Consider the following 7,945-nt stretch of genomic DNA (forward strand, 5'->3'; position numbering starts at 1 on the left):
GTTTACTTCGTCGGTGGCAAAATGCTCACATAAGACAGAAATCAAGCAGTATCTCTGCATTTGCTCCCTCGGGTCAGTCAGGTGGTGGTTGTCATCTTTTTGGTCGCGATCTGGGAACCAGTTATCCAGGTGAGCTCCCTTCAAGTTTTTTACCCTGGTCTTTCACTAGAATTGTTGAATACTAAACCTGGTGATTGTTGTTGACTGTTGTAATTGAATTTTAGAGTTGTTGAAGTTAAGCATATTTTAGTTAGTATTGTTATTGAATTTGGTGGTTATTACTATTGTATTTGATTTTTTAGACTTGTTATTGAATTTGGTGGTTATTACTTTAGTTAGAATTATTTTTGAACTTGAATCTAGTGGCTGTTGATGTTGCATTTAGTTTTTTAGTGTTGTTGTTTGTTGCTGGTTGCTGTGTTTTAGAGTTGCTGTATTTTTAGAGCTGTTGTTTATTGCTGAATTTTTTTAGAGTTATTGTTTGTTCACTTTGTTGAATCATAGAGTCAGTGAACTTTGGTGGAATGGTGATGGTTGCTGTGTTGCTTAAATGATTGTGTTATCTTTCACTTGCTCTTGTTGATTTAAATTGAGAACATATTTTGTACTAGAGATTAGTTTATTATCTTTCACTTGCTGTGTTTTAGACATCATTTTAATTTTATTTATATAATTTTATATTTTTTTAATTATGACCGGGTTAATCGGGTGAATCAGTGATCCACCGATTAAACCAGTAACCTGGTGATCCGGTCGTATGACTGGGTTGATTACCGGTTCGGTTATGATAGCTATGATAAGATTACTATATAATTGTAAAATGATCATTCCTTATAAGCAATGTTAATTTTTTTTCACAAATTCACCATTGACAAAACAAAAAAATTTACCAAATTCTAAGGCCTAAACCCTACTACAATTGTACCAACTAACCCCACGCTTCACACCTCACCACTATTTCAACTCCCACTGCCGCACCTAAATATTGTCATCGCAAAACCACCCCCACTCCTCTCCACACCACCATATACATTCTCCTACTGTACCTTGCCACTACCACCCAACCCTCAATCATCATCATCGTCATTGCCACTAATATATAAACTTGAAAAGATTATTGTTGTATAACACATTCAAACCATAAATCCATAATCCTCAAATCAATGATAACCATGTACCAAAAGAAAATAAAATAATGGAAAATTAAATTCTGATAAGCATATAAGAAATGACGAATACAATTATATGGATCAGCAATTTTCATATACTTTACAATTTTAACATTTTGATTTCATATTTACTTTCACTAATTAAGTTTTATGTGCACAGAAACACTTTGAGGAAGCCATGGAAAAGGCCAAGGAGGACCGTACCACCCAACTCTCTACGTTGGTGTCAAACCTTCCTCCTATTTCATAATGTTAGAAACAAGAGACTAAACTAGAGAAAGAATTTGTGTATTATTGAGTGTATTCAAGTTATCTAGAATGATACAATATAGGGTAAAGTATGATTTTGGTCCCTAACATAGAGGTCGAAAATTTATTTTGTCCCCAGCCTTTTTTTCACTACAAAATGGTCCCAAAGGTTTCATTTTGTTTTAAAATCATTCTTTTTTACCAAATTTTTTATTTTTATTACCATTTTATCCCTAACTATAAAAATTCTAAAATAAAATAAAAAAGAAAAAAGAAAGAAAGGGAACGACGAGGGGAGGGGGAAGAAAGAGAAGGGGAAACAAAGAGAATGGGGGGGTGGGAAAGGTAGCGCCGCCGCGCCACCGCGCCGCCGCCTGTGATGGACAGTGGGGAATCTTCATGCCGCCGCCGCTCCTTTCTTCCTCAGTACACACCCACGCCGCTGCCACCATGGCATTGCCGTTCTCGTCGCAATTTGTGGCGTCACCACCACTACCGTAGCCCTTTCCACGTGATCTGCCACCACTACCGCAGCTCTCCTCCCCTTGCGATTCATAGTTCACCGTTGTAGCCCCTCCTCCCCCCACCACCGATGCAACCCCTTTTTCTTTAATTTTTCAATTTTTTTTCTGGTTTTACTTTTGTTGTTGCTCTGATTTCATTATCCATTGTTGTTGTTGGTGTTGTTCTTCTAGGTGTTGTTGTTGTTTTACCGCTTCTGCTTTGTGTTTCTGCCTGCTTCTGTTTCTATTTTTACTTCTGCTTCTGGTTTTGCTTTTGTTATTGCTCTGATTTCATTATCCATTGTTGTTGGTGGTGTTGTTCTTCTAGGTGTTATTTCATTGTAGTTGTTGTTTCATTGCATTCTGCTTCTGCTTCTGTATTCTGCTTATGCCTGCTTCTGTTTCTGCATTTTGGGGAAGAAGGAGGAAGGACATTTTCATCCAAAGGACGAATTTAAAACAAACTGAAACTTTTGGGACTATTTTGTAGTGAAAAAAAGATCGGGGATGAAAAAAATTTTCAGCCCCTACCTTAGGGACCAAAATCGTACTTTACCCTACAATATAAAAGGGTATTTATAGGTGCTAAGAGAATCCTAATAATAAAGACGTAATATTCTATAATAAATATTCAGATATACTAAATAATTCTAACAAATGCTAATTGATCCTAATATATTCTCACATCCCCCTCAAACTCAAGTGACAATTTGAGTTTGAAACTTATTTAAAATAACAAAAAAAATCCATAAACCGATAGCTGCCAGGAGGCGCAGATAGAACTGCCATTGTCTGAAGAAAGCACAGACAGAACTGCCACTGTCTGAAGGAAGCACAGACGAAATTGCTGCTGTCTAAAGGAAGCACAGACGGAACTGCCGAAAGGAAATGCCGATAGAATTATCGCTATTTAAAGGAAGCGTAGACGGAACTACCACTGTCTGAAGGAAGCGCGGACAGAACTGCCACTGTCTGAAGGAAGCGCAGACGGAACTGCCGGAAGGTAGTGTAGAGGGAACTGCCAGAAGTATACGCAGGCAGAACTACCGGAAGAGAACGAAGATAAAACTATCAGACGGGAAAGCAGACGGAACTGCCAGATGAAAATACAGACGAAACTACTGCAAGAGTGGCCAACTGCCAAAAAATTACTAAAAAGATGGTGAATTGCCAGAAAACTGCTGAAAAGTGACAAAGTGCAAAGAGAAGGCAAACTATCAGAAGGTGACGAAAAATATATAGTTTCTCCATGAGAATAAGTAAGTAGTAAATGAGTGGTGCGGAATTTACAATCCAAAAACTAACCAGCAAAGGTACCGGGTCGTACCAAGTAGTACCTCAGGTAAATGAGGGTCGATCCCACGAGGATTGATGGATCAAGCAACAATGGTCAAGTGATTTTCTTAGTCAGACAAACAGAAAGTAGTGTTTGGGTCTCAATGGTTTAGCAATTTTTGAAAAGTTCTTTATAAATCTGCTATAAAATCCTGTATGACCTAAGAAACTCCTGACTGCCTTAACATTAGCTGGAGGTGGTAATTTTTCAATTACCTCAACCTTTGCTCTATCAACCTCAATCCCCTTACTTGAAATCCGGTGTCCAAGAACAATACCTTCTGTAACCATAAAATGACATTTTTTCCAATTCAAAACAAGGTTTGATTCTTGACACCGTTTTAAGACCAGAGATAAATGCTTAAGGCAGGATTCAAAAGAATTACCAAAGACAGAAAAATCATCCATAATTACCTTAATGAATTTTTCAACCATATCAAAAAAAATAGAAAGCATACACCTCTAAAAAGTTGCTAGAACATTACAAAGTCCAAATGGGATTCTTTGGTAAGCAAATACTCCAAAAAGGCATGTGAATACTGTCTTCTCTTTATCTTGAGGGTCCACTGCAATTTGATTATATCCAGAATATCTATCTAGAAAACAATAAAAGGCATGACCAGCTAACCTCTCAAGCATCTGATTAATGAAAGGCAGGGGAAATGATCCTTTCTTGTAGCAGTGTTGAGCCACCTGTAATCTATGTACATTCTCCATCCTGTGACTGTTCTTGTAGGAATAAGCTCATTCTTTTCATTCTTGACCACTGTCATCCCTCCTATCTTAGGAACTACCTGCACAGGACTTACCCAAGGGCTTTCAGAAATAGGGTAAATAATACCTGCTTCCCATAGTTTCATTACCTCTTTTTGGACCACCTCTTTCATAGTTGGATTGAGTCTTCTTTGTGATTGCACAATTAGTTTAGCATCATCTTCAAGAAGGATCTTGTGCATACACTTGGTTGGACTAATCCCTTTTAAATCACCAATGGTCCACCCAAGAGCTGTTTTTGGCTCCTGAGCACTAAAATAAGCGCCTCTTCCTGCTCAGGCTTCAGAGAAGAGCTAATAATCACTGAATATGAATCATTTTCACCCAAGAACACATATTTCAGAGAAGGAGGTAAAGGTTTGAACTCAAGCTTGGGGGTTTCCTCTTCCCTTTTAGGCATATTCATCACTACTTTCTGGGGTGGTGAATCATCAATTTCAACTAGTTCATATTCAGAAATAGGTTCTAGAACATCATCAAGTACCTCATCTTCTAGTACCTCTTGAACAAGCGGTTCAACAACATCAATTTCATACACCCTTCAGAATCATTAGGGTGCTTGAGAGATTCAAAAACATTAAGGACCACCTGTTCTTCATTGACTCTCAGGGTTAATTTACCCTTTTGCACATCAATCAAAGCTCTACCTATAGCTAAAAAAGGTCTACCAAGAATAATAGAGGATTTGATATCCTCTTCCATGTCTAATATAACAAAATCAGTAGGAAAAATAAATGGTCCTACTTTCACAAGTAAATCCTCAACAACACCCACAGGCAATTTAATAGAAAGATCAGCACGTTGAAGAGAAATACGAGTGAGTTTTACCTCCTTAATTTGAAGCTTTTTTATCACTGAAAGTGGCATGAGATTGATGCTAGCTCCAAGATCACATAAAGCTCTATGAATGGTGACATCTCCAATGGTGCAAGGAATTACAAAACTCCCTGGATCCTGCATCTTCTCAGGAAGGTTATATTGAATAATAGCACTGCATTCCTTGGTTAACATCATTGTTTCTTGTTCCTTCCAATTCCTCCTGTTAGTCAGTAATTCTTTCATAAATTTAGCATAAAGAGGCATTTGCTCTAGAGCCTCTACAAAAGGAATGTTGATCTGCAGCTTCTTGAAGACCTCTAAAAATTTAGAAAATTGCTTGTCTTTGGAAGCTTTCTGAAGCCTCTGAAGATATGGCATTTTTGGCTTGTATTCAGGAGCCTTTGGTAATATAGGATATGTGTCAAGAGAGTTTGGGAATGGGTTGTCTGCACGCTTTGGAGGGGCGTGCTCTACTTCTTCCTTCTTCTCCTCTGGAGATTCTTTTTCAACTAGTCCCTCATTGACCTTGGTCTTAGAGCCGGCTACTTTACCACTTCTCAATTGAATAGCTTGCAATCTTCTCTTGGGTTCACCACTGTATCACCAGGAAATGTACTTGAAGACCTCTCAGGTATTTGCTTGCTCAATTGGCCCATTTACACCTCCAAGTTTCTAATGGAAGCTCTGGTTTCCTGTATAAAACTATTCATCATTGTCTCCTAATTAGAATTTTGTTGGGGCTGAGAATTTGCCTGCTGAGGTGGTTGTTGTTGATGAGACTGAAATTGGCGGTTATTATGATTATTCTGTTGGAAACCGCCCTGAGAATTATTGTTAAAATTCTGAGGTCTCTGAGGTTGGTCTCTCCACCCAAAATTGGGTGATTTCTCCACCTTTGATTGTAGGTCTTAGAATATGGATCATTATTGGGGTTTCTAGAACCACTCCCCATGTAATTGACCTGTTCAGAAGAAGATTGAGCATAATCATAATTCTCATTTTGGATAAAGTTACCTGTCATGTCATAAGGGACCTCTTGAGGTGAAATTTGGGTGTTGACAGCTGAAACTTGCATTCCACTCAATTGTTGAGTAAGTAGATTTATTTGCAGAGACATATGCTTGTTTTGAGCAAGAAGAGCATTAACAGCTTCCACTTCTAACACGCCTCTCTTCTGAGAGGTCTCAGAGTTCACAGGATTCCTGTTATAAGCATATAAAAATTGGTTGTTAGCAACCAACTCAATGAGCTCAGTAGTCTCCTCTGGCATCTTCTTTATGTGTAATGAACCGCCTGCAGAATGATCTAAACTCATCTTGGACATTTCTCTTAAGCCCTCATAAAAGATATCCAGCTGAGTCCACTTAGAGAACATGTCTGGAGGGCATTGTCTAGTCAGTAGCTTGAATCTCTCCCAAGCTTCATAAAGGTTCTCACCCTCTTTCTGTCTAAAAGTTTGAACTTCCACCCTCAGCTTAGTCAGCTTTTGTGGTGGAAAAAACCTAGTTAGAAATCCAGTAACCACCTTGTCTCAAGTATCCAGACTCTCCTTGGGTTGAGAATCTAACCATAGCTTTGCTCTATCCCTCATAGAAAGTGGGAAGAGCATAAGTTTATACACCTCAGGATTTACTCTATTAGTCTTCATAGTATCATAAATCTGCAGAAAATCAGAGATAAATTGATTCGGGTCTTCATGAGGAAGTCCATGATACTGACAATTTTGTTGCACAAGAGTGACAAGGTGAGGCTTCAGTTCAAAATTGTTTGCAGCTATTGGAGGCACCACAATGTTTTTTCCATAAAGATCTGCATTGGGAGCATTGTATGAGCCAAGCACTCTCCTAGATTCTTCATTCCCAATTGGATTTGCCACATTGGTATTAGCAGCATGATTATTATGATACATGTGGGACTCTGCGGCTTTGTAAAGTCTTGCTTGTTATAAATGCCGCCTAAAAGTCCTTTCGGATTCAGGATCAAAGTCTAAAAGAGGTTCCTTGTCCCTGTTCCTGCTCATAAACAGACAGAACACAAGAAAAGATGGGACTCTCTACGTCAGAGTGTAGAGAATTTCCTGTGAGGTAACCTATGTGAAATAATAAAATAAAAATACTAAATAAAATAAAGAAATAAAATTCGAAATTGATGACTAAAATTAGAGAGAAAAATTCAAAAAATTAATAAGCAAATTAAACGGGAAAATTAAAATAAAATCAACTAGGTAATACCAAACTTAATTTTAGAAATTAAGGAAAAATGCTAGTGCTAATGTTCGAAAATAATAAAGCAATAATTATTTAAAATTAAAACTAAAATGCCTAATCTAAGCAATCAAACAACTAATAGTTGTTAATCACAGTCAATCCCCGGCAACAGCGCCAGAAACTTGGTGCAGAATTTATAACCCACAAACTAACCGGCAAGTGCACCGGATTGTACCAAGTAGTACCTCAAGTGAATGAGGGTCGATCCCACGAGGATTGATGGACTAAGCAACAATGGTTAAGTGATTTACTTAGTTAGGCAAACAGAAAATGGTGTTTTGAGTTCAATTGCATCAAGTAGTAAATTCAAAATATCAGAAAGCAAGCAGTAAACAAGTTGTGAAATATATATGGAGAAAACAGATAAGGCTTCAGAGTTATCTATTTTCCAGATTGACTTTTCTTACTAACTATTTTAATCATGCAAGATTTAATTCATGGCAAACTATATGTGACTAAACCCTAATTCCTTAAACCTTTTTAGTCTCCTCTAACTCTCATCAACCGCCAATTCCTTGGTCACTTAATACCAATTAGAGGGTGAAGTTCAATTCCAGTTATATGCCACAAAAACCCTAATTACCCAAATATAAGAGGATTATTTGTCACGTATCCCGTTAAGTCCAGATAATTAGAAGTTTAAGAGAAATTATTTTCAAGATGTTGTTCAAGTAAAGAGATTTTCCAAGTTATACAAGAACTCAATTAGAACAAGAGTCCTACTTCTGTTCGACCCAAATTCATAAGATAAAGAACGAAAATAATTCTTGAATATAAATCAGTACATGAATTAAAATAGAAAAATAATAGTATCAATCCATACAATAGA

The 7,945-nt window shown here is 37.4% G+C and overlaps 1 non-coding gene across 1 annotated transcript; it reads left to right on the forward strand.

Moving 5' to 3' along the window:
- Positions 1-6,219: 6,219 nt before the first annotated feature.
- Positions 6,220-6,325, forward strand: LOC112760418 (small nucleolar RNA R71). The gene has a single exon (XR_003180860.1). It is a non-coding gene; the product is annotated as a small nucleolar RNA R71 (small nucleolar RNA).
- The last annotated feature ends 1,620 nt before the right edge of the window (positions 6,326-7,945 follow it).

The sequence above is a fragment of the Arachis hypogaea genome, chromosome 16, assembly GCF_003086295.3.
Source record: "Arachis hypogaea cultivar Tifrunner chromosome 16, arahy.Tifrunner.gnm2.J5K5, whole genome shotgun sequence".
NCBI classification, from domain to species: domain Eukaryota; kingdom Viridiplantae; phylum Streptophyta; class Magnoliopsida; order Fabales; family Fabaceae; genus Arachis; species Arachis hypogaea.